The following is a 26,785-nucleotide window of genomic DNA, read 5'->3' on the forward strand; positions in this document are numbered from 1 at the left end:
TTGATAAAATTTATCTCTACGAGTTAAATTGTTATCTAGAAATATTTTTATTTGCTGATTGAAATGAGTAAAATTATCTTTCGGTAAAAAATTTAATATGTAGATATGATATTTACCTAATAAGTGACTAACGAATAAATCTACTATAAAATTGAAACAATCGGCTCTTTTTTGATAGCTCAAATAAATACATCAACAAATTTCATTGATTAGAAATAAAAAAAAGTTATACATATTATACAAATTAATTTTTTTATTAGCATGTTTCAATACATTCAAGATATCCGATAAGGTATTCTACAATACGTGATTGTGTATTTTGCGTTAAATATATTTTACTTTAAATAAGGTTACTTTTGTGATATCTTTTTTTTAAATATTCGTTATAAATTTATAATATATAAATGTAAATATATTCTTTATAAATATTGTATATAAATTTTATATGCTCATTATATAAAATTTTTAATATTTTAAAAACAATGTGAGGTAATAATGTTAAATAAAAAATATAAAATTTTAGAGTGCTTGTATTTTTTTATTTTTAATAAATATAATTTTAAAAATTATAACATTATTTTTGCACAAAAAAGCAGATTTAAACAATATTAGGTATATGTATACTTTTTAACACTACACTTTTGCACAACAATTTTCTTGACGCTGACTTGACATTTTGTTTTATTATCGCATCGTTTTCAACGTCAGTCTTTTTTAATGACACTAACTTGACTTATTAGATTAATTATATATAAGAGCAAATGCAAACTTAGTTTAATAAACATTAGGTAAGATCCTCGTAGTCTTATATAATATTATGCTATAATTTCGTTGCGATTGTAAGATAATGATTGTCGATATAACCAATGAATTTTGTTCTGGTTTAAGTATGCACACAGCAATGTTAATAAATTAAGTCTGTTGATTAGACAAAAGAAAAAAATTTATAGGAATCAAGATTTTATTCTTCTCGTACTACTTATTGTATCAAACTCGTATACGCTTATTAAGTAAAAGTCTATAATTTGTTAAAGAAAAGAGAGATGAAATTTTTGACAAAGAAAGTGACACAAGTGTATTTCCCTTATTTTAATAAATTTTGAATATGTTATCTAAATAAAAATAAGAAATGGTACTTCTATTAAAATAGAATATTCAAAAATAACAACACAAACGAGTAATGTTCGTGGATTTTTCTAAGGGTAATTCGAAGTGAGATACTACTGCTCAATGCACGTCCTGGACTGATTTTTATATACTAAATCTTCGAATTACTGAAGCTTTCGACAATATACACTTTTCTATGAAAATAAAAATTGGTTAAAGAAAAATAAAATTGTGTTTGTAACATATGTGTGTTATATTTTTAATTTCAATGTTAATATTTTTATTTTGAAAAAGATTTTAAACAATAACAATTACTATGTTAAATTAATAGTTCTACAATTACTATTTGAAATGGTTCCACAATTTTTATCTTCCCAAATAAAAATATGCATAAGAATGTATGATTTTAATATTAAAAACAGAGTGAGAGAGAGAAACAGGTTGAAGAATGGTATTTTTTTGCGATAGAGGGTACAGGGAGAGATGTAGGCGGAGCTCTTCCCCTGTCCACACATTTATTTTATAAAAAATTTTGAAAACATATCAAGGTTAAAATCATTGAGACATTTATTTTATAAATAATTTTGAAAATATATCTCAAGATTAAGATCATTGAGACTAAAATTGTTTTTCTAAAAATATTATTTCAAAATTATATATTTTAAAAACAAACAGACGCCAAAAAGTTCAAACGAAGTGTAATTTAGGAATGTACCCTCCATAACACATATAAAAATGAAAAAACCCGATTAAGTATATTTATCAAATGTGTTATTGGTCTTTAATCAAAATGGGATTATTCAACTTGCCTCTCAAGTATGAAATTCTGATTATTGTTAATACGCTCTTGAGCAAGAGATATTATAAGTGTATGCTTCAAATGTGCATTGTCAGTTCGCGGAAATTTGTTTTACTAGCACATGTATCTGCTTGAAAAGATTTGCAATTCATTTAATACATTTTAAACATTTGAGTAGTGTTTCAATTGAACGTCACTTCAGAGAATTGATCAGGTAATTGAGTAATACTTATTTATGTAAAATAAAACTTTATAACATTTTATTGCAATATTTGAACTAAAGTTAATAATATAATTCGTGTAAGTGCATGATTTTTATACATAATTTTTTTTCTAATAACACAAGTTGTTAACTTTGTTTGATTATTAAAATTCATATTGTTATAATCTTACTAAATGTATTATATTCTTTTTGCACAAATCTTTAAAAGTTAGATAAACAAAGAAAAAAATACTATGAAACAATCGTGATAATTATATAATTTGTATATGTATATTAAGTATATGGAAACACAATATGTTTATATATGTAACGTGATAATAAATTTGATAAAAATCACATAAAATTTTCAAATTAACTTTTTGTTTATGGAAGTGTGTGAATACTTAATTAATAGCTCCGTTTATTACAAAACAATTCTATCTTTGCTTAGTAATAAAAATATATTTTTAAATTTAAAGTACATACGCAGAAAAATTTGCACAGAACTAAATTTTAAATTAAATTTTAGAAGGATATTATGATGCGATCACTTAAAAAGCATTTCTTTTTATACATTTATAAAGTAAATAAAATTGTAACAATGTTAAAATAACTGAAAAATTTTATAGATAATTAGATAAATATAATACTCGACCTAATTTTGATACTATTTATGAAGCACTGATCAGAATTTGCAATCCTATTTTAGAATCTTAAGAAATTAAATATCATAGCAACATAATTATAAACAATAAACGATAAAAATTTTTTTGTTTGATTTACGCCAACAATATATTTTTTATTATAATAAATAAAATTATCACATTATTTATAACTCTTCAAAATTATTACAAAACTATAATACATAAAATATATAGGATTTCAATTTCAATGATTTTATCTCTGTTTTCGTTACTCTCTTTCACGCACGCTCTCTCTCTCTCTCTCTCTCTCTCTCTCTCTCTCTCTCTCTCTCTCTCTCTCTCTCTCTCTCTCTCTCTCTCTCTCTCTCTCTCTCTCTCTCTCTCTCTCTCTCTCTCTCTCCCTCTCTCTCTCTCTCTCTCTTTCCCCCCCCTCTCTCTTTCTCTCTCTTTCCCCCCCTCTCTCTCTCTCTCAGACAAGGCAATTGTGACAATTTTTGTTGTAAAACAAATATCATTTATTTTTTTACATGTGCAATCCAAGAACCATAGAAAGAGGAAGTTAAAAAGATAAAGCTTAACTGGTCGAGAACATCACGTCAGGAAACAATGTTTATCACCATATTGTTATTATTTATGTTTATTTTACTGGTGTGTAATTATTATGTGCATCATGGAAGAAATGGACGACTTATTAATCTCATACCGGGACCACCAGGCCTTCCGATTCTTGGCAATGTATTGCAAGTCCAAGTTTCAGCAGGCAAGTATAAAATTTCTAACTTATTTACAAACGGTCCGTAATTCGTATACACGCAAGTAAAAGTTAAATTTACAAATCTATTTTGAAATACTTATTAACATTTATTGCATACAGGTTATTCATCTTAGCACTTCTTTTTGCAATATCAATTTGCAATCCATTTTCCTAGTTATCATTATAGTCTGTTTTCAATATCTGAATAGAAGTAACAATGAAAATAATGACAAAATTAATTCCTCAACAATTTTATATATTGACAACATATTTTTTAGAAGAGCTAATGAAACTGTTGTTGAATTGGGCTGATAACTATTATCCCATTTTTAAACTCTGGAGTTTCTTCATGCCTGCTGTGTCTATCCGTCATCCAGATGATCTGGAGGTAATACAGAAAATTAAATTTTGTGTAGATTATTTTTTTTGAAGACATAAAATTATGATTTAGCTAGATTTGAAAAACTTTCGCTTTATAAGTAGATTTTTGCTTGCAAAAAAAAGATTTTTAAAAAATGAAAAGAAGCAAATAACATTGACTCGGCCGAAATTAAATAAAAATTGGAGATATAATTAATAAATTATTTGTGTATCTAAGATAAAGTGGCACAATAAACTGATGTTCTTTCTTAAGATGTTTTCGGTAATTTCAGACGATATTAAGTAGCACTAAGCACATTAAGAAAAGTCGTGTGTATGATACATTAAATCCTTGGTTGGGCACGGGCCTTTTTATCAGCACAGGTAACGTAATGAAATTAACATAAAAGCGTACATATTCTTTACTATATAACAGTCTGTTATCGATCTGTCTCCATCACAAAAAATCCAATAAAATGTTACAATTAGACTTAAATATTATCTTATACAATTAAATAATAATCTTATACAACTTCTTTGTTATAAAAACTAATAAATTTAAAAGAAATTTACAAGTAAAGATTATAATGATGAATAATTTCGCTGTGATACATGTATTCTCAAGCAAATAGCAGTAATAATGACAGCAGATATTTTAATTAAAAATTTCTAATTAAATTATAAACATTATTACACGTGCGCACGTAATATACTTTTAATTTTATTTCTTAATCCTTAAAGCTTTAAATACAAATTAATAATTAAATTTAAGTTAATATTTGTTCCAACAATTCTTTTAGTAAAAGTTTTATAAAAAAAAGTTTAAAGGATTATAAAAATAAATGTTGCGATAAAAAAATTAATTTAAGATAATTAATATATTATTTAAAAATTGATCAATTAAACATTAAAGTAAGAATAAAAATGTAATTTTATATAATATTATTAAAACTTTTTATCGTATAATTTTATGTTATATTGTTTCTGCTTTAGGCACTAAGTGGCAAACACGGCGAAAGATATTAACACCTTCATTTCACTTCAATATATTAAATCAGTGGATATTTTGATCAAAGAGAGCAATTGCATGACAAAATCGTTGAAGGATGCTGGAGGAATAGTTGTAAAAGATTTATCATCATTTGTTAGCGAGTATACATTAAATGCAATATGCGGTAAGATGACTGTAAAATTCTTGTTTTGTCTTATTTATAGAGATTTTATTGTTCATAATAATCTCCATAATAACCATAGCTTACAGATAAGAAGATAGTTTATTCCTATATAAAATATCAATATTGCAATGAAAATAGAATTGGATTTTTTATACTCAAAGCTATATATGAAATATAATATTACAATAAATCTTTGATTGTATAATATTTTTATTTTATATAATCAATGCATTCATAGAAACTGCCATGGGCATCTCTCTGCAAAACCTTGGCGAGGCCCAGCAACAGTATCGAAATGCGATTCACAATATTAGCGAACTGATAATTTATAGGTAATTTATGTTTAGTAAATAATTGTATGATTTCTATGATCTTTTCTTTATATTATGATAATGTATACGATTATATAAATATAATTTGAAAAATAGATTAATTATTTAATAGTCATGTGAAGCTACAATTAATATAAACAATTAAAGTCAAAATATTGTACGTGCTAAATGTTTAATGAAAATATTGCTTGTAATCTTTAAAATATTAAAAATATTGAAAATATTAAAATATTAAATAGTTAGAAAAAATAAATTGAGCAATAAAATTTATAGGGAAATTACATTTACATCAAAGAATCTATTTTAATTTAATTTAACTAAAACAAATGGCTAATGTTTTAGGAGATTCTACATATTTTCGTAACATAGATAAATTTTATTTATATTCTCTATAATCACTTATAGTTTACTTTAAATATTTACGCTGACTTTAAATAAAGCTGTTGCAAAATTATATTATTTTTAGAATTATATAGTTTTATTGAATTACGTTTTAGAATTTTTAGGCCTTGGTTCTATAACAATTTGTTATTCTCGTTATCGCCACAAGGAAGAAAGCAAAAAAAATCTTGAAAATATTGCATGGATTTACGGAAAAAGTACGTTCTAAATCATGTTATTTTAATCCTTTAAACTCTCTTTTTTGCGTAATATTACAATAAACCTCATAATCTTTGTACCGTAAGATTACATGATTAATCAAAAATATTAATAACACATTATGCTGTTAATATTATGCTATAGTACAATACCGTACTTGTATGTGTAGATCATTGCGGAAAGAAAACTTTATCACGAATGCACCAATGGTCGGTACTTGAAAAACCTTGAAAGTGACAAAGAGATAGATGATGTTAAAGTGTTTGGAAGTACGTAAGAGACCAACTGCTAATTTAAGCTTGTTTGCTCAATCTAAAATTATTGTTGTAGTATTTGTACAAAACATACGTAATAATATAGCATATCCCAGATAGCCAAGCGTGATTAATCATATTAAACAGACTAATGCATTGCATATGTTGTTATACGTTTGTTGTACGTTTGCTAACATGAGAATAGATCCGCAATATTAAATACAACAACATGAGTATTTATACATTACGCAATTAGTTGACGAAATTTTGAGTGCAAATAATCAGCGAACTTAAACGTTATGTTATCAGCAACATGACAACAACTAATAAAATTATTTTTTCTATAACATCATGATGGCAACAACACAAATATAATGACAAGATAAAGATATTGACAAGATATTGGTGTTAATATGTTGCCATCAATTTGCTGTCCTTAGAATTAGAAATCATGTGAGCTCAACCCGACAAGCATAATGCTGTCTCACCTTGTCTCTAGTTTTTCAAAATTAGTTGTTGCAACAGTTGTCGATAACATGATTCCACAATCAGGACATTTGGCTATCTGGGATGTTTGTCGTAAAATTAAATCATTATTATTTTTAATAAAGTTTGAATTTTATACAAGAACAATGTTAATTAAAGAAGGCAAAAATGAGATTCAGCTAATAGTTGTTTTTATTTCTAAAAAGTTAAAAAAAAAGCAGCTGACTATGTTGGACCTTTTAATAGCGGCGTCTCAAGAAGGTTTATTAACTGATTTGGACATTAGAGAAGAAGTCGATACTTTTATGTTTGAAGTACGTATCAGTAATCTTTTTTTTCGTTTAGTGTATTTAAGAATGTATAATTGTATTACGTTATACATAATACAATAATACAATAATTAATGATGATGATTACAGGGTTACGATACTACAGCGAGGAATATGATGTTTGCTTTATTACTATTAGTTGAACACAAAGATATTCAGGTACTTTTTTCCAATATTATTGCAATATATTATTTAAATTACAATTTTTATTCAAAGTATTGTACAGATAATTATAGTGCAAATAATTATAGTACAGATATCAAAATTTTTGTTGCAATATATATATTCTATATACCAAATGCCTTGAAGTTAAATGTCAACAGTTCGAGTGCATATGGGAGATCGACAAACTACGAATAAAAACTCCTACAAAATATCGCTCGGTTTTGCTCCGTTTTGGAAAAAACTAAAAACAAAAGATTTCACCAAAAATATTAAACAATCCTACGATTATTATGTTTATCAAAAAATACCAGAAAATAAAAGTAATAAAACATTAAGATTAAAAAAGAAAGTCAAATCTTTCTAAAATAAAGTTAAAGAATTATAAATATTAACACGATACTGCAGAGTCTTCTATGTAGACCACAAGAAATTAACCAATCACAGTTGACCTTAGAGAGGAATATTGAATATCATTAATTACTGCCCTTTATTGTAATCTGCTTACTTTAATTTATATTTAGTTTATGTTTATATTTTTGCCTTTCTATTATGAATTAATTACAGTTATTTATCAGAAGTCTACAAGCGAATAATTAATTACCATCTGCCACAATATGCCAGATATTCTAATTTCGTTAAACATCCCAACATGGGTTTTTGCGAATTTCTTCAAAACGAAGCAAAAACGAGCAAATCATTAAAAGACTTGTTTTCTTAATTTATCTTAATTTATCTTTTACGGTCCAAAAGTTTTGACATTTAATTTTGAGGCACTCTTTACATTAGTTTCTACATATATATCGAAAAAATGTATTTTTAAAATAAATATAAAAAATTTATTTTGATTTTATTAAGAATTATTGATTTCATTAAGAATTTATTTGTATGTACGTACATAAGAACCAGAATATTAAATAATACATTTTAAATGTCATCGGTGATACAGGAACGTGTAAGGGTTGAAGTCAATACCGTGATGCAAGAGAACGGAGGGAAACTAACGATGAAAGCGTTGCAAAATTTATCATATTTAGAAAGATGTTTAAAGGAAGCGCTACGTTTGTATCCCAGCGTGTTTGCCATACTTCGAAAAACTGCCGAAGATGTAAAATTACGTAATGCTTTACTTTTTTGCTCTATATATTCTGGACATGTAACATACCACGAAGTATAAATTATCAAACGTAAAATAAGTTAAATTACTTTAACATTTTAAGAATACCAATATTATGTACATTTTATTTTTTTTTATTTCTTATTTTTGTAAATTTCAATATTTTGTAATTTTATTATATGATTCAGATTCATACAAAATTCATATAAAGTTATGTAATCCATTTTTGATGCATATTGTTACATATCATATTACACGAAGTATATATTATCACATGTAAAGTTTAAATGCTTTAACATTTTAAAAATATGTACAATATTATGTACATTTTATTAAAAGAAATCTTCATTTAGGTAAATTTCAATATTCTGTAATTTTATAATATGCTTTTTAGAATCATATGTCATACCTGCTGGAACGGTGATACATCTTCATATCTACGGAGTTCACAGAGATCCCAATTTTTGGCCAAATCCAGAAGTATTCGATGCGGATAGATTTTTGCCCGAGAGTATACAGAATCGTCATCCATATTCCTACATACCGTTCAGCGCAGGACCGAGGAATTGTATAGGTAAATTGTTATTTTCGTTTCTGCTCGTGTCGATAATTTTTGATAGTGTCGATAAACTTTGAATTATATTATAGGTCAACGATTCGCTCTGCTCGAGTTGAAAGCTACAATAGCATTGTTACGTCCAGACTCGAGAAAAAAAAAAGAAAGGAAAGAGATAATGGAAGGACAGAACTTACCCTTGTCGAAACGCGTAAAACCTTAACGCTCTCGACTCGAACGAACTGTACAAGGCCGGACCTGGTCAAAGACCTCGAGGGTCTCTTTTACTAGGTCAGTAGGCCGTTCGTTTGGTGGTCCCTTTTTGGTAAAGGAAGTTAATCCCTGTTACGCGGGACGGGACCTTGTGCGATCTGGGAGTCAGGGAATGTGTTAGAAAGGATTAATAAATTTGATTAGAATTTTTAATATTTTAAATTTTTAGTCATTTATTAAGAAAAAAAATCAAATATATATATATATGTATAAGATTCAAAAAATTGGCATTTTAATTAAATTAATTAATCTTATTAATTACTTAAGTGTGTGTGTGTGCGTGTGCGTTTGCGGGTGTTACATTAGTTCGGAGGGACATCAGTCAGGTAAATTGGAAATGGAAAAAAATAAAAAGGGTTTGTTACCTGACTGGTATTTATACAATAGTATTTAAATTCTAAGGGAAGGGGCAGGAAAAGAATTATGCTTCCTCGAAGGTAATCGTGGAAGGAGGGAATTTCTTCCAGAGAGCCTCTATCGGAACGACGAGGGGATATCTAAGACCGGGGAGGAATCATGGGATAACGGATCCCGGCGGGTTGGTTGCAAGGATGGAGTGCAATGTTGTTAAATCAACAGGACCAGGCCCGATTGTATACGAGCCTTTTGGGAGGGGATGTCGGATCCTTGGAAGATTATTTATTAAATATTGGATAGGATCTTGAGGCGGAGGACGAGGAGGTTGTTGGTGTTTAGAATTTTCAGCGTGACTCGCGTTTTCTTTCTCGAGGTCTACGACGACCTCGGCAATGTCACGAAGGGCCTCTCAAATTTCATCCGATTCCTCTTGAGAATCAGGTGAATTGCGGGGGGAAGATGGGGGTGAATCTCCCAGGATGATGGTAGAGGCTGGTGAGGGTGGACACGGAGGGGGTTCGGAAGTAGAGGGAATTTTGTTAGAAGGCCCCGGTAAATCGAGACACGATGGGGAGGGTTGCTTATGCGAGGATGATACTACTGGATGTGAAAGAGGAGGGAGGTCGATGGGGGTGCGAGGAGAAGGGTCAGGTGAGAGGGGTGGTTTCAGCTCTCTTGAATGAGGAAGAGGGGGATGGGACTCTGCGTGTGTGTGTGATGACTGTTCGCGGAAAATTTGACCTTTTAATTCTATCTTAAGATTAGAAATATTGTTCTTAAAATGATAATTTGCTGTCGCCTGAGCCAAAACTCTTCGGGCTCGTCGGTTCTTACGGTTGCGGAGACGTTTAGCTTTAGCCTTTAGACGTTTCGGATGAACGGACTCCACTATGAACCCACGCAAATGTTTTAGAAAACTTATCGTTTATTTTTGGCGAGACAGTTCTAATTAGTACAATTTATAATGTTCTTAATATAATTTAATATAATTTATCAGGAAATTATATTATTTAAAATGCATAATATAGAGAGGAGAGAGGAGGGAAAAGGAGAAAGAAGTGGAGAGAAAAGAAGGGAAGAAAGGAAATAAATAAAAAATAAAAAAAAAAAAAAAGAATAGCACAAAAAGAAAGAGGTAATGAATAAATTGTAATAAATAATTAAAGGACTAGAGGAAAAATGGAATTCAGGAGAAATTTGCTTCCGTAGAGAAAATTGAAGGAATTTGCAGGTTCTGCCTAATTATATTTTGTACCAGTACTCAAGATACCGGTTCCGCGAAATACATAGGTACTTGCAAAGAAAATAAAAAGAATTTGCAAGTTCGACCTAGTTATATTCCGTACACGAGATACCGGTTCCGCGAAATACACAGGTACTTGCAGAGAAAATGAAAAGAATTTGCAAGTTCGACCTAGTTATATTTTGTACCAGTACACGAGATACCAGTTCCGCAAAATACACAGGTACTTGCAGAGAAAATAAAAAGAATTTGCAAGTTCGACCTAGTTATATTTTGTACCAGTACACGAGATACCGGTTCCGCAAAATACACAGGTACTTGCAGAGAAAATAAAAGGAATTTGCAAGTTCGACCTAGTTATATTTTGTACCAGTACACGAGATACCGGTTCCGCGAAATATACAGGTACTTGCAGAGAAAATGAAAAAAATTTGCAAGTTCGACCTAGTTATATTTTGTACCAGTACACGAGATACCGGTGCCGCAAAATACACAGGTACTTGCAGAGAAAATAGAAAGACTACGTGAAAATGAAGAGGATGGGAAGTAAACGTAAACAACGAAAAGGGGAGTTAATTATAATTACAAAGGTAAAATGAGAAGTATCTGATCAAACAGTAATAATAAAATAAAGAACAACAAAAATAAAGAACTGTCTCACTATAATTACTATAACCGAATTTTAAATGGGGAAGGTGAAATTAACAGAATAGGTTATTTAGTTGGTACTCACTACTTATTGTGTACGCTGTTGGTTTTAAAAAGACCTCGGCAGTGGATTTAGCGGCGTCGGGTTGAGTTTCACAGGTGCCCCTGTTTGACGTCTTTTATCGTTTAAATTTTTAATCCGCACTACACAGAGAGTCTGTGTTAAATATTAGGTGAACCACACGTCGCGGAATCGGAAGTATTAATATTCGAACTTGTTAACACCCGAAGAGTTAAACGTTGGGATCGAGAATCGATTCCGCGTCTCGAAGCCGAGGTGAAAGAAAATAGTTCGTACCGTACGAGTTGTACTGATGCTAATTCTGATACCGAAAAAACTGAAAAAACTGATGTCACGGCGCATTGCTTCCGCATTATATACTAGAATTCGTACCTCCTCTCCATTGGACAATTGGACGAATTAGAATTTTAATTAACGCTTCCTTATGCTTAGGGGGTGTTTCCTTGGACTTCGAGTCTCAAAAATTTCTTCTCTATTGGTTCAAGAGATTATTCCATTTGGCCAATGAGGAGTTTGGTACCGTCAGAGTCGCTTATCGCTATTTAGAAATTTATAATAAACAGCTGTCACTTTAGGTGGTCCGTCAGGCGAGCTCTCTTATCAAATGCTTCTTAAGTTTTCGTCGTCGTTTCAAATTTATGATTGCAGTTCTAAACAACTGCCTCGAGTTACGGCGACTCTGTTTTATTTAAAATTCTTTTGAAATTTAGACAGCCGTTCGAATGTTTATTCTTTATTTGATTTCTAAGACTTCTTGGGTTATCTTATTTATAGTTGGTCTCGCCTTACGGAGGTTTGTTAAAATTTTTATTATCCACGTAACGTAATATTCGTGAAGTGCGACTAAAGTGACAGCTCTCACGGTTTGATATTTCCCGTAGAGAGTTCTTAGAATCATTATCTATGATTGTTTATACATTCCTCTCGAAAAGAAAGAATCGTGAAGTCTACCGGACGTAACAGCATCTTTGGTGCATAATTTTTACTTGAAACCTGTAGATTATTTAAAAAATCTGCAGTTAAAGGCCGATTTACTACTTTGTCCTTCTCGTCCGTTTTATATGAAATTCACCCCAATTAATCACAAATAGCCGTTTAAAATTAACACGGTTATCATGTAAGTGTATAAAAAGTTGATAAATTGCAAAAATGATGAAAAATGATTACGCATATTATACGTTCAACATTATCAAGAAAATATACATTATGTATGTAAACATGTTGCGTAATTTTTTTGTTTTGGAACTCACAAATGTATTCCTCGCGTCTTTAATTATTTTGAGCGATTAATTTCGAACGGTGATATTTTAAAAATAAAGTACTGAGAAAATGATAAGAAAATAAATAATTAAAATGATAATTATATGCCTTAAATTTGCCTTGGTTAATAAGAAACTTATGAGCAAATGATAACAAATTATACTATAGTTATCGAGAGTTAAGATAAATATCAATTCAATTTTGAATAATTAAAACGTATATTGTCTCCATTTTTTTACCAACTTACGATTGGCAACAGTCGAGAGTAAAAAGAATTACTTGGAAAAGAAAAACAAACAAAAGATATTTCTAAAAGAAAGTCGGATTTTGTGAGAAATTCAACAATCACAAATTGAAAACATAATTTGTTCCTTCTTTCTTATGTTAATTATTAAAACCATGCAGAAATAGTATCTTTTTTTAAAGTTTTGAACAATATCGTGAGTAGATAAAATATAAAAATAACAAATATAAAATATAAAATATTTATCTGTCGATGATTTCGTCATTCTATATTTTCGTATGTACATACATATAAAATTTAATTAAAATTAACAGACAAAGGCGAGTCTCAAGCAACGAATAACAAAGCAGAATATGATTTTGCTTTTAATAAGAATTTATACATAGCCAGCATTTAGTTTAAAATATTTTTGATTATTAAATTTTAATAACACCTGAACTGATTAGAGTTATACTAGATTTAATTGATAAGTATATTTAATCGATAGCTCGAATAAATATATATCAAAAAATTTTGCCGATTGGAAATAGAAAAGGTAAACATATTATACAAATTTATTCTTATATTAGCATGTTTTAAGATATTGAAAGTGTTATATCCATTAAAGTGATTTAATAAATGAATTTGTATATTCTTAATTCTTTATATTATAATAATATATTCTGAATATATTATAATATATTTTGAATTTGTACATTCTTAATTCTTTATTATTTTTTTTGTATTTCTCTTCTTTATATCTCCTTGTATAACATCTCTGTATCTTCGAATCTTTATATCTTTATTATACAAAATTTTTATAATATTTCAAAAACATGTTAAACTTGTATAGTGCTCGTGTCTTTTTATTTCTAATAAACGTAATTTTCAAAAGTTATATGTTTTTTGAAGAAAGAAAAGTAGATTTAAACAATATTATTATGTATACATTAACACTACACTTTTGCACAACAATTTTTTTGACGCTGATTTGACATTTTGTTTTATTACCGCATCGTTTTCAACGTCAGTCTTTTTTAATGATACGAACTTGACTTATCAAATTATAAATGCAAATGCAAACTTAGTTTAACAAACATTAGCTCCTTGTATTCTTATATGATATTTTGTTATCATTTTGTTGCAAATATAAGATAATGATTGTCGATACTAACAAGTGAACTTTATTCTGGTTTAAATATGCGCAGAACAATGTTAATAAATTAAGTCTGTTGATTAGATAAAAGAAAAAAATTTATAGGAATCAAAATTTTATTCTTCTCGTACTACTTATTGTATCAAACTCGTATACGCTTATTAAGTAAAAGTCTATAATTTGTTAAAGAAAAGAGAGATGAAGTTTTTGACAAAGAAAGTGATACAAGTGTATTTCCCTTATTCTAATAAATTTTGAATATGTTATCTAAATAAAAATAAGAAATGGTACTTCTATTAAAATAGAATATTCAAAAATAACAACACAAACGAGTATTGTTCGTGGATTTTTCTAAGGGTAATTCGAAGTGAGATACTAAACTGCTCAATGCATGTCCTGGACTGATTTTTATATACTAAATCTTTGAATTACTGCAGCGTTCGACAATATACACTTTTCTATGAAAATAAAAATTGTGTTTGTAAAAACACAATTTTATTTTTCTTTAACTAATTTTTATTTTACGTCCTGTCAGCTCTACGTTTTTCCTCCCACGAAAATGAAACAATAATCGCCCGATCGGTCACAAAAAAACAGGTTGCACAATAGAAAAGAACCGCTATTATCAAATAATGTTTAGACCTACTAAAAACGATATCTAAACAAATACCGGAAGGGATCAATAACGAAATCCTCTAAAACAACGGAACAAAACAAACACAACTGCATAATCTTAAGAAACGAACAAATAATGCCGCTATGTACTGTCGGCTCCACGCCTTCACCTCCTATAAAGATGAAGCAATAATCGCCCGACCAATCATAAAAAGGATCGCGCGACGAAAAATATTTTAAACATTGAAAACGATGTCCAAAGAAACGACTGGAAAGGACCGATAGTGAGATCCTTTAAATGAATAAATAGACAAACACAGCTGCATAATCTTAAGAAAGAAACAAATAATGCCGCTACGCACTGTCGGCTCCACGTCTTTACCTCCTATAAAGATGAAGTAATAATTGCCCGACCAGTCATAAAAAGGGCCGCAAAACGAAAAAATATTTTAAACTTTGGCTATTATTGCCTTTAAATCGTTCGGAGTCAGAGATAATAAGAATTGCGAGCTTTACTTATTCAAAATCGTATAATGTACTTTCTTTGTCTTACACACTAGAATCGGAAGTATCGCCTCTAAACGCACGTCCGCACGCGTTCACGGTCGACTCTCTAATCCTGCCTCGACGAAACGTTATCATCCGCCTAACGTCTCTCTTTCGACCTTCGAGCATCTTCCCGAATCGTCTCCGTTTCTATTTTCCTATTTTATTTTTCGCTTCAAGTTTTCGACTTTCTGTCTTTCTGTCTCGTTTGTTGTGTTTTCGTATTTATTTCCGTCTCTATACCTGTCGCGTGTATATGTATGTGACTGTGTTTGTGTGAGCGCAACTCGGGTCGATTATTACGATCGACTATGCCGATGTAATCGCTACAGTACTCCCCCGCCAGTGCTATACCGATAGCACGATATTCACGCATACGCTGCATCGCTGTGAGCTTGATATGCACGGGTTTCGTTTCCCTCGCTCAAGACACGACCTGTATCGGTTTAAATCGTCGATATGCCAACAGCTTGAACACCTTACGCATAACTACTGTACATTTCTACACAATTTGTGCGCGTTAATACCGATTCGAGACTCTTTACGCAAAAAAAACATGATACAATATAATATAATGAGACTTCGCTCGCGGTCGTCTACGTACTTACGAACTAAAAACTAACGATAACGAGAAGAGGTACCAATCCGATGCGCGATATACATTTGTTCCCGCTCGGCAAATCCAACCCTCGTAAAATTCTCTCGCAACCGTCTCCGCTTCCTGGTCTCGTAAGGGGAATGCCTCCGGCCATCGCGTGAAGCGGTCCACACACGTGAGGCAATATCGTTTTCCCTCTGAAACTGGCATTATGATGATATCGAGATGGACGTGCTCGAATCTGCCGGATGGAGCGGCAAATTTCCCAATGGGTGCCGAAACATGCCGAGACACCTTGGACCGTTGACAGGGCACACAAGCCCGCGCCCAGTTGCGGCAGTCCGCACGCATCGACGGCCAGACGTAGCGCTGCGCCACGAGTTTGCCCGTCGTCTTAATCCCCGGGTGCGCCAAGTTGTGAACGGTCGCGGCGTCGGCGCCGTCGTATCGCAGTATACCGCTATCCCCGTTCCAGGAATCTCCACCTTGCCTAGTTGCAGTCCAGTCTCCCGTTGCAGGTACTTCTCGAGCTCCTCGTCCGTCCCCTGTGATTTCGCCAGCGCGGCGTAGTCCATGGGAGAATGGAGCTCCTCGATCCTTGACAGCGCGTCGGCCACGACATTCTCCTCACCCGTCACATGCTAAATGTCGGTGGTAAACTGCCTGATATAATCCAAGTGGCGGAACTGGCGCGGCGTGCTCTTCTCGGGTCTCTGTCGAAAAACAAACGTTATTGGCTTGTGATCCGTATATATCGCGAAAGTGCGTGCCTCCAGCATGTGCCGAAAATGCTTGACTGCCAGGTATATAGCCAACAGCTCCCTGTCGTAAGCGCTATATTTTGATTCGGCTGGGCTTAGCTTCTTCGAGAAGAAGGCTAAAAGCTCCCAGCCGTCGGTCCCTTGCTGTTGTAAGGTCGCGCCGATGCTCTGCTCGGACGCGTCGGCAAACAGAGCAAGCTCCGCGTTCATCCTGGGGTGCCTCAAAAGAGCGGCTTGTGCCAGATTTTCTTTCGATTTTTCGAATGCCTCTTGGGCCCGCGGCGTCCACAGTACCGGCGTCTTTCCCTTGACGTTGCCGTGGAGGAGGTCGTCCAGCGGCGCCAACATCTCGGCGGCTCTCGGCAGGAATCTTCGATAAAAATTCACCATGCCTAAGTATCTCCGGAGCTCCTTCGCCGTCCTCAGCGCTTGACACTCAAGGATCGCCTTTATCCGTGCCGGTAGCGGTCGAGTTCCCTCGTCGGAAACCTCGTATCCGAGGAATTCCACTCTCCGTTGGCCGAACACGCACTTCGCCGGATTAATCACCACACCGAATTCCCGCAGACGCTCAAATAAAGCCCGCAAATGTTCGCGGTGTTCCTCCTCTGACGACGACGCGACGAGGATGTCGTCAATGTACGCGTAACAAAACTCGAAGTCGCGCAACACCTCGTCGATGAATCTCTGGAACGTCTGCGCCGCGTTACGTAAACCAAATGACATGTACGGAAATTCGTACATGCCAAACGGCGTGGTGATCGCCGTCTTCGGTATGTGCTCCTCCGCCACCGGAATCTGATGATATGCTCGGACCAGATTTATCGTCGTAAAAAGTTTCTTTCCGCCAATGGCCTGCACGAAATCCTGTATGTGTCGCACCAGATATCGGTCCGGAATCGTCCGCGCGTTTAGTCCCCTGTAATCTCTGCAGGATCGCCACTCCTCTGCTTTCTTCGGCACCATGTATAAGGGCGCTGACCAACAACTCTTTGAAGGCCGCGCGATTCCAGCTTCCACCATTCGTCGAAACTCCTTTTTTGCGGCCGCCAAACGATCCGGCGCGAGTTTCCTCGGTTCGCATGCGACAGGCGGTCCGGGTGTCGTCTTAATATAGTGTCGCGTGGTGTGAATCACTTCCCTCGGACGTCCCTTCGGCCTCGTAATATCCGTGTATTGTTCCACCAACCGGTGGTATTGAGTCGCTTCTGTAACCGTCTTTACGTTGGGCGCATCGCATCGGATGCAACGCCCGCGCGCGGTTAAACTCGTCGTCTGATCGATGAGACGAGAATTGCGCAGATCCACGAGGAGCCCGTAATGCGCGAGAAAATCAGCGCCGATTATAATTTTATGTTTCGATAGGCCACGTGTGAATACACAAGGATAATTACTAATGTCAGGATAAAAATGACAGAGATAGTTATTTTTTTTAATGTTTTAAACTCACTGACTTTATTATGATCAACGACAGCGATAATTTAACAAACCACGAACTCCGATACTGTTCAAATAACGGTTCGATAATAAAATATACTGATATAAAATACTTGGATCGCTCGCAAACAGAAAAGAGAGCTCACAATAAAATGTCTCCCTTTTTATTTCGATTCTCGCTCCGAAATCACGCCACCGACGGAATCCTACGCGCGCCTCATCCCTCGACGCGCAGACGTCGATTCATATAACGGATGTACAAAATTATATCTTACAATTCGACCGCTCTGACATCTCATTCGTCTCGAATGTTACAGTGAGAAATATTTACAATATACACAGGGTGTCTGGTAATAATCGCCTCACCACTCATATACAGGTAGAGCAGGTCAAACTGAATAGAAAAGTCGTCTACCATTTTTCGATTTTCGAAATAATTATCGAGAAATTAATTACCAAAGATTGACAAATCTGGGCGAGTACAAACGCGCGGTGAGAAGGCCCATCCTACTGCTGCGCGGTTACTAGGCGCTCATTGAATGACAGGAGGAGTGGTCTACGACTGAAAATGGATGCGTATGAGTAGCGCGCCTAGTAACCGCGTAGCGGTGGGACGGCCTTCTCGCCGCGCGCGCTTTACTCGCGCGGATTCGCCGATCTTTTTTAATTAATTTCTCGATAATTATTTCGAAAATCGAAAAATGGTAGAGAATTTTTCTACTCAGTTTGACCTGCTCTACCTGTATATGAGCGGTAAGATGGTTATTACCGGACAGCCTGTATATACATTAAAGTTTCGCTTATAACAATCTTCTCTTTTTTTTTTTAAAGATACAAAAATTGTTTATATTACAATATCGTCATATACATGAAAAATATTTTTAATAAGTCAATGTCATTTACATAGAGAGAAATTTCTGTTTCGTTTTTTTTTTTTTTTTTACATAAACATATCAAAGAAAGTACCAAATACATACAATATTAAATAAAAGCGTTTACATATTTTAATTAGAATGATCGATAATTGGCTTAACCCATAGCTTAATTCTATCTGGTGACAAGATAGTATTATGCGGTTTCGCAGATATATTATGCCCAGGAATATCCTGCACAACGTAACGATTTTTATCTAAGACCTTTGCTATTCTGTAAGATCCTTTATATATCGGTTTTAATTTTTGATTTTCGCCTCGTTTCCTCTGATTGTCCCTTACTAGCACGAAGTTATTTTCTTTGTATTTCGTGGGCTTTTTGTGTCTAGCGTCAGACAGCTGCTTATTATAATTTTGCACCTGTTGTGTGGCTAACTTTGCAACTTCGTAACGTAATTTGTCGCATTCCGCGTTCAAATCCGTTTCAATTTGCGCAAACACTTTGATTACCTCCGAGAGTGAAGAATCAAAATGATTTTTTTGATGATAACCGAAAAGAAGTTTAGACGGTGATGTTTTTATTGAGCTATGGTAGGTGTTATTTATTATATATAACGCTTTATCGAGATGACTTTTCTAATCTCGCGGGTCAATTACCAGTTTACTGAGCGTTGTTTTCAAAAATCTGTTTACGCGCTCAACCATGCCATTAGCCCAAGGGGCCGCGACCGTTACTTTATTATAAATAATATTATTGTCGGCAACGAATTTTTCGAAATCTTGCGATGTGAACGCGGTATCTCTATCCGACACGATGTATTCGGGTGTACCAAATATATTAAATGTAAATTTTAAATTTTTACAGACCTCTCTCGTTGTCGTTTTAGTTGGAAAAAGCCACGTAAATCTCGTATATGCGTCCACCACTACCAATATGTATTTAAAGCCATCTTGCGTTTTCTTTAACGGACCAAAATGGTCTATATACAATTTTTTACAAGGTGACGCAGGCGTTTGTGGAATTTGACACTCGCTTTCACGGATATTACTGCCCGAATTATGAGTAAGGCAAATAAGGCAATTATCGATATAATTGCGTATCTTTTTCCGCATGGAAGGAAACCAGTAATTTTCCTGAATTCTCTGGAAAGTTTTTTCTAAACCACAATGAGCCATATCGTCGTGGTGTGCCCTAATAAGACTGCTGTGCATGACTTCCGGGACTACGAAATAAGAGCGATCTGGCCCTTTTTTGTATACCAGGCCATCGATCAATTCAAACTTGTCATCATTCGCGTATTCTAACCTTTGCGCAATCTTTTTAATTTTTGCATCCTGCAATTCTTCAAATTCGAGTTCCCTCTCTAGCGGAATAGATTCAATATATGCGATCTGACGACTCAATGCGTCTACGTGTGGCATTTGCTTGCCTGACCGGTGCGATAACTTGAATCGATAGTTTTGAAGACTCAATGTCCACCGAGCTATCCGCGGATTAAGGTTCGCCTTATTTACGGCATGGACCAGTGCATTACAATCCGTTACTATTGTGAATTCGAGACCGTACAAATAGATATGAAATCTCTCGATTGCCTTAACGATAGCTAACATTTCTAACTCGAAACTTTGGTACCTCGATTCTGCTTGATTCGTAGATTGACTAAAGTGCGCGACCGGTAGCCAATTTTTATTATTAAATTTTTGTAATAAAATCGCGCCAAGCTTTTGAGAACTTGCGTCCGTGTGTAATTGCGTTTCTGTTTGCGGATTATAGATAGCAAGAACAGGTCGAGAACACAATTCATTTTTAAATTGTTGAAACGTTGACATGCATTGACCGTCGAAATCGAACTCCACCGATTTTTTTAATAGATTAAAAAGAGGTTTAGCTTTCGTCGAATAATTCCTAATAAATTTTCGGAAATAACCAGTCAAGCCTAAAAACCGCTGAATCTCTAATACTGTTTTTGGCTGCGGGAAATCTTTAATTGCTGAGACGTGACGATCACTAATCAAGATTGCATTTGAAGACAAAATATATCCTAAATATTCGATTCTTGTTTTTAAAAATTGACACTTCGATAATTTAATTCGAAATTGTATTTTTTAAGGATAATTAGTACCTCGCGTAATACTTCTAAATTCGACTCCATCGATTCAGAAGGAATTAAAATATCGTCGATATATATCAGTACTTTTTCCTGCCGAATCAACAGTTGCAGAATATAAACCAATCTTTTCTGAAATTCCGCGGGCGATTTACAAAAACCGAATGGTAATCGTGTGTATTCGAACTGTCCGTCGGGTGTAGCGAAAGCGAAATATTTTGTATATTCGGGATGCACCTTAATATTGTGAAACCCGTCTTTCATATCTAACAGCGTAAAAACCGTTTAATTATTTAATTTGGCTATGCAATTCTCAATAACGGATATTTTTGTTTAATAGCTCTACTATTGAGAGGCCTCAAGTCCACGCATAGACGCATCAAGCCATTTTTTTCGGACAGGTACAATTCGTGCACAACAAGGAGATACGCTCGATTTAATTATATTTCGCGACAAAAGATCGTCGGTAATTTCGCGTATTTGAGCTCGCTCCGCCCATGCAAGCCTCCGTGGAGCATACGCGTAAGGCGAGTCATCCCCGAAATAAATTTTCACACTGTAATTGTCATCCACTGGTTCAATCGTTAGATCATTTAGATTTTTCAAACGATCTTTTATATGATCGTCAAAATCGATAGTGATATCCGATATCGATTGTTCAAATGCGTTACTAGGTTCGCTACAAGCAATCATGTTAAGTAAAAATTCAGGAAATAATTGAATTTGATCATTATTAAGTAGTGATATAGTAGGGATTCTAACCCAGGTGCTCGAGGGAGGAGCGGGGGCGGGGGGAACTGCGGGCGCGGGGGAGATGACGTTACGCAGGTCCGCAACGCGGTTTGTAGACGAGGGGTACGCGGGGAGGGGAAGAGATCCGCGACGCGGTCGGTAGGCGAGGGGACAGCGGAGAGGAGGGAGAGGTCTGCGACGCGGTCGGTAGGCAAGGGGGGACAGCGGAGAGGAGGGAGAGGTCCGCGGCATAACCGATGGGTCCGCGAGTAGGGAGATGGATAGAGAGGGAGACGGCGCGATAGGCGTTCGCAACGCGGTAGACGGAGACGCGTGGTATACGATAAGGAGAGCGCTATGTGCATTGTATGTACATAGCGTAGGACAATGAGAGCATGATGTAGCGGGAAAAAGGAGGAGAGCACAATAGAAAGATAGTGTGAGAAAGAAAGAATGAGGATGAGGAGAAAGGATAGCGGGAGCGCGATAAGACGGAGGCTAAGGCGTACGCGAGAACGCAGATTAAATTTTTTTTTATATTATTATATTATTATTATTACATCTAATTATATATATTAAATATAATCTAATTAATATTAAGTGGAGGAGGAAGAAGGAGAGATAATTATCTATCCTTCTGGAAAATATTGATAATTCTATCATCTTTCCTCATTAGATCCTTACATTTTATTGTGTTCGATAGCGTATTCCTTTAATTTAATTAAACAGTTAAATACAGTTTCTAGGTTAACGGATGTCTGTTTATTTTCTCGCGTAATAAGATTTATTAAGATCGAATGTTTTTTATTATATTAATATTTCCCGGCGTTAATGTCAAATTCTCGGCTTTGTTACCTTCAGTAACAGATAATGTAATTTTAATTTTAGGAGAAGAGATTGTTTCCGTTACTAATGTTCCTTTAATATTGCCCGATGTTTGAGGGATTATATTGTCTGTTTTCCACAGCGAGTCATCTAATGCGTGTTGCAAGAATAAACTGTAGAAGAATTTTCATTATTGCTGGTCGAAGCTTTAGCATGTAAAACTGATATTTGAGGTATTCTATAAAGGGTGTCCGCGTTCATATTTTGTTTTCCTCCTTTATATAAAATTTTATAATTGAATTCTTCTAACTTTAATCGCCAACGCATTAAACGCGACGATGATTCCTTAACATTAAAAAGCCAAAGTAACGGTTTATGATCGATAATTATTTTGAATCTTTTACCATGTAAGTATGGTCGAAAATGTTTCGTTGCCCATACGATAGCTAGGAGTTCCTTTTCAGTCGTATTGTAATTACGTTTCGTTTTATTAAGTGTTCTAGAAGCATAAGCGATTGGAAGATCATTTCCTACCTTCTCTTGTGACAAAACTGCACCGATTCCTTCATCGCTAGCATCCGTAGTTAATAAGAATTCTTTATTAAAATCTGGATATTGTAAAATAGGTTTACTTGATAGTAATTGTTTAAGTTTTTCAAAATTTATTTGCTGTCGCGTTTCCTATTTGAATGGTACGTTTTTCCTAAGAAGTGATACGAACGGATAAGTAATCGAACTGAAATCTTTAATAAAACGTCGATAATAACCTACGAATCCTAAAAATTGCTTAAGTTCTTTATGATTCCTTGGGACAGGATATTTTTTTACTACCTCTATTTTTTCTGGATTAGGTCTTACTCCTTTGTCTGAAATTATATGACCTAAGTAAATTAATTCTTTTTTAAAAAATTCACATTTATCTGGCTGCAAGCTACGACCGGCTTCTCTTAATCGTTCAAAAAGTTGATTAAGTTTTTGCTTATGTTCCTCTAAAGATTCTGCATAAATGACAATATCGTCTAAATAAACAAAACAAACATTTTCTTATAAACCTGCTAAAACATTATCCATTAAACGCTGGAACGTCGCGGGGGCATTCTTTAATCCAAAGGGCATTTTTTTGTATTCGTAATGGCCGTTAGGTGTACTAAACGCTGTTTTTGCTGAATCTTGCGGATTCATTGGAATTTGGTGAAAGCCGGACGCTAGATCGAAACACGAAAAATATCTAGCTTTTCCTAATTGATCTAGAATATCTGTTATATTAGGTAGAGGATAAGGATCACCGATTGTTTTGTCATTTAATTTCCGAAACTCTATCACTAACTTCCAGCGTTTGTTACCGTTAGCGTCTGGTTTCTTGGTACTATCCATAATGATGAATTAAATGGCGAAAGAGATGGTTGAATAATATCTTGTTCAAGTAATTTATTCACTTGCTGTTTAATTTCTTCTTTGTGAATAGGCGGGTGTCTATATTATTTAACAATTATAGGGGCATTATCCGTCGTAGGAATAGAATGCGTGATTCGATTTGTACCTTTTAATTTATCACCCGGCAAATAAAATATATCATTATAGTTCTCTATAATCGATAAAATAGAAAGTTTTTCTTCTTTATTTAAGTGATCTATTCCTTGGTTTTTTTTTAATGTCTTTAATCTATCCGTTAGATTATTTGAGATCACCGAATTAATTACGTGCACAGGGCTGTCCCTCGGGCTCGTGTCAATTAACACTGGTTCTACGTCGATTACAGGTGTCTCGATATTCAATTCTTTTTCTGTCGTGTTAATTACATATGTATGTATATTACCGTTAGTTACTTTTACAATGCTATCTATAAGAAATATGTTAGTACAATATAATCAGTATAGTCAGAATTATGTGTTAAGAATAATTTGTATATCGCGCTAAGATCTCAAGACCTTTAGGGTATTTCATTAGTATGAGCGATCGGCGTATAGCGGCGTATGTGCTTCACACAATATCGTTCAGCCGCTTTCCGTATGTTACACTTTCGCATTTCGTTTTGATCAGCGCTCACGATAACATGTGTATTGTCTCCAAAATAAAGCATACTTGATACGAATAAGAAACGAATCTTCAACAACAATGTAGGGTTAAAGAAAGAAAAAAGAGGAATAGGAAAAATTAATTCACTATTTATTAAAAACAATAGTGCAAAAGATAATAAAATATAATTTTACGTGCTTTAGTAAGGCAGAGTACATTATTGCAATATATCGAAGTAAAATTGATTTATCGATGACGCGTCAAAAATTTGGAGAGCAGATAGAATCTCCACAACGAAAAAAATACAATAAAATAATATACACACGTCATTATAATAAAATGACATTGTAATAAATAGTCAAAGACTATATAGAACAAAACTGGAATAAAAGAAATTAGCATTATTTTATTTATTCTTCCTATTCCTCTCTTTCTTCCTCCTAACCCTCAACTGTCACTCCTCAAAATAAGTGTGTAGACAATGGAGGGTTAAAGAAAGAAAAAAGAGGAATAGGAAAAATTAATTCACCTTTTATTAAAAGCAATAGAGCAGAAAATAATAAAATATAATTCTAAATGCTTTAGTAAGGCAGAATATATTATTACAATATATCGAAGTAAAATTAATTTATCCATGACGCATCAAAAATTTGGAGAGCATATAAATAGAATCTTCACAACGAAAAAATAAAATAAAATAATATACAGACGTCATTATAATAAAATGACATTGCAATAAATATTCAAAGACTATATAGAACAAAACTAGAATAAAACAAATTCGCATTATTTTATTTATTCTTCCTATTCCTCTTTTTCTTCCTCCTAACCCTCTATTGTCACTCCTCAAAATAAGTGTGTAGACATTGGAGGGTTAAAGGAAAAAAAAAGAGGAATAGGAATAATTAATTCATTATTTATTAAAAGCAATAGTGCAGAAAATAATAAAATATAATTTTACATGCTTTAATAAGGCAGAGTACATTATTGCAATATATGGATGTAAAATTGATTTATTGATGACGCGTCAAAAATGTGGAGAGCATATAGATAGAATCTCCACAACGAAGAAAATACAATAAAATAAAATAAAATAATATACAAACGACATAATAATAAAATGACATTGTAATAAATATTCAAAGACTATATAGAACAAAACTAGAATAAAACAAATTAGCATTATCTTATTTATACTTCCTATTTTTCTCTTTCTTCCTCCTAACCCTCTACTGTCACCCTTCAAAATAAGTGTGTAGACAATGGAGAGTAAAAGGAAGAAAAAAGAGAAATAGGAAAAATTAATTCACTATTTATTAAAAGCAATAGTGCAGAAAATAATAAAATATAATTTTACGTGCTTTAGTAAGACCGAGTACATTATTGCAATATATCGAAGTAAAATTGATTTATTGATGACGCGTCAAAAATTTGGAGAAGAGATAGATAGTCTTCACAATGAAAAATATTAAATTTTAAAATAAAATAGTACAGAAAATAATAAAATATAATTCTAAATGCTTTAGTAAGGCAGAGTACATTATTACAATATATCGAAGTAAAATTGATTTATCCATGACGCGTCAAAAATTTGGAGAGCAGATAGATAGAATCTCCACAACGAAGAAAATACAATAAAATAAAATAAAATAATATACAAACGACATAATAATAAAATGACATTGTAATAAATATTCAAAGACTATATAGAACAAAACTAGAATAAAACAAATTAGCATTATCTTATTTATTCTTCCTATTTTTCTCTTTCTTCCTCCTAACCCTCCACTGTCACCCCTCAAAATAAGTGTGTAGACAATGGAGGGTTAAAGGAAGAAAAAAGAGGAATAGGAAAAATTAATTCACTATTTATTAAAAGCAATAGTGCAGAAAATAATAAAATATAATTTTACGTGCTTTAATAAGACAGAGTACATTATTGCAATACATCGAAGTAAAATTGATTTATCGATGACGCGTCAAAAATTTGGAGAAGAAATAGATATTAGTCTATTTCTTCTCCAAATAGTCTTCACAATGAAAAATATTAAATTTTAAAATAAAATAGTACAAAAAATAATAAAATATAATTCTAAATGCTTTAGTAAGGCAGAGTACATTATTGCAATAGATCGAAGTAAAATTCATTTATCGAT

General features: G+C 33.2%; 1 pseudogene; it reads left to right on the top strand.

The window, feature by feature from the left end:
• Positions 1-1,865: 1,865 nt before the first annotated feature.
• LOC140673169 (cytochrome P450 4C1-like) lies at positions 1,866-13,369 on the top strand (annotated as a pseudogene).
• Positions 13,370-26,785: the final 13,416 nt, after the last annotated feature.

This window comes from Anoplolepis gracilipes, chromosome 14 (assembly GCF_047496725.1).
Source record: "Anoplolepis gracilipes chromosome 14, ASM4749672v1, whole genome shotgun sequence".
Taxonomy (NCBI): Eukaryota; Metazoa; Arthropoda; class Insecta; order Hymenoptera; family Formicidae; genus Anoplolepis; species Anoplolepis gracilipes.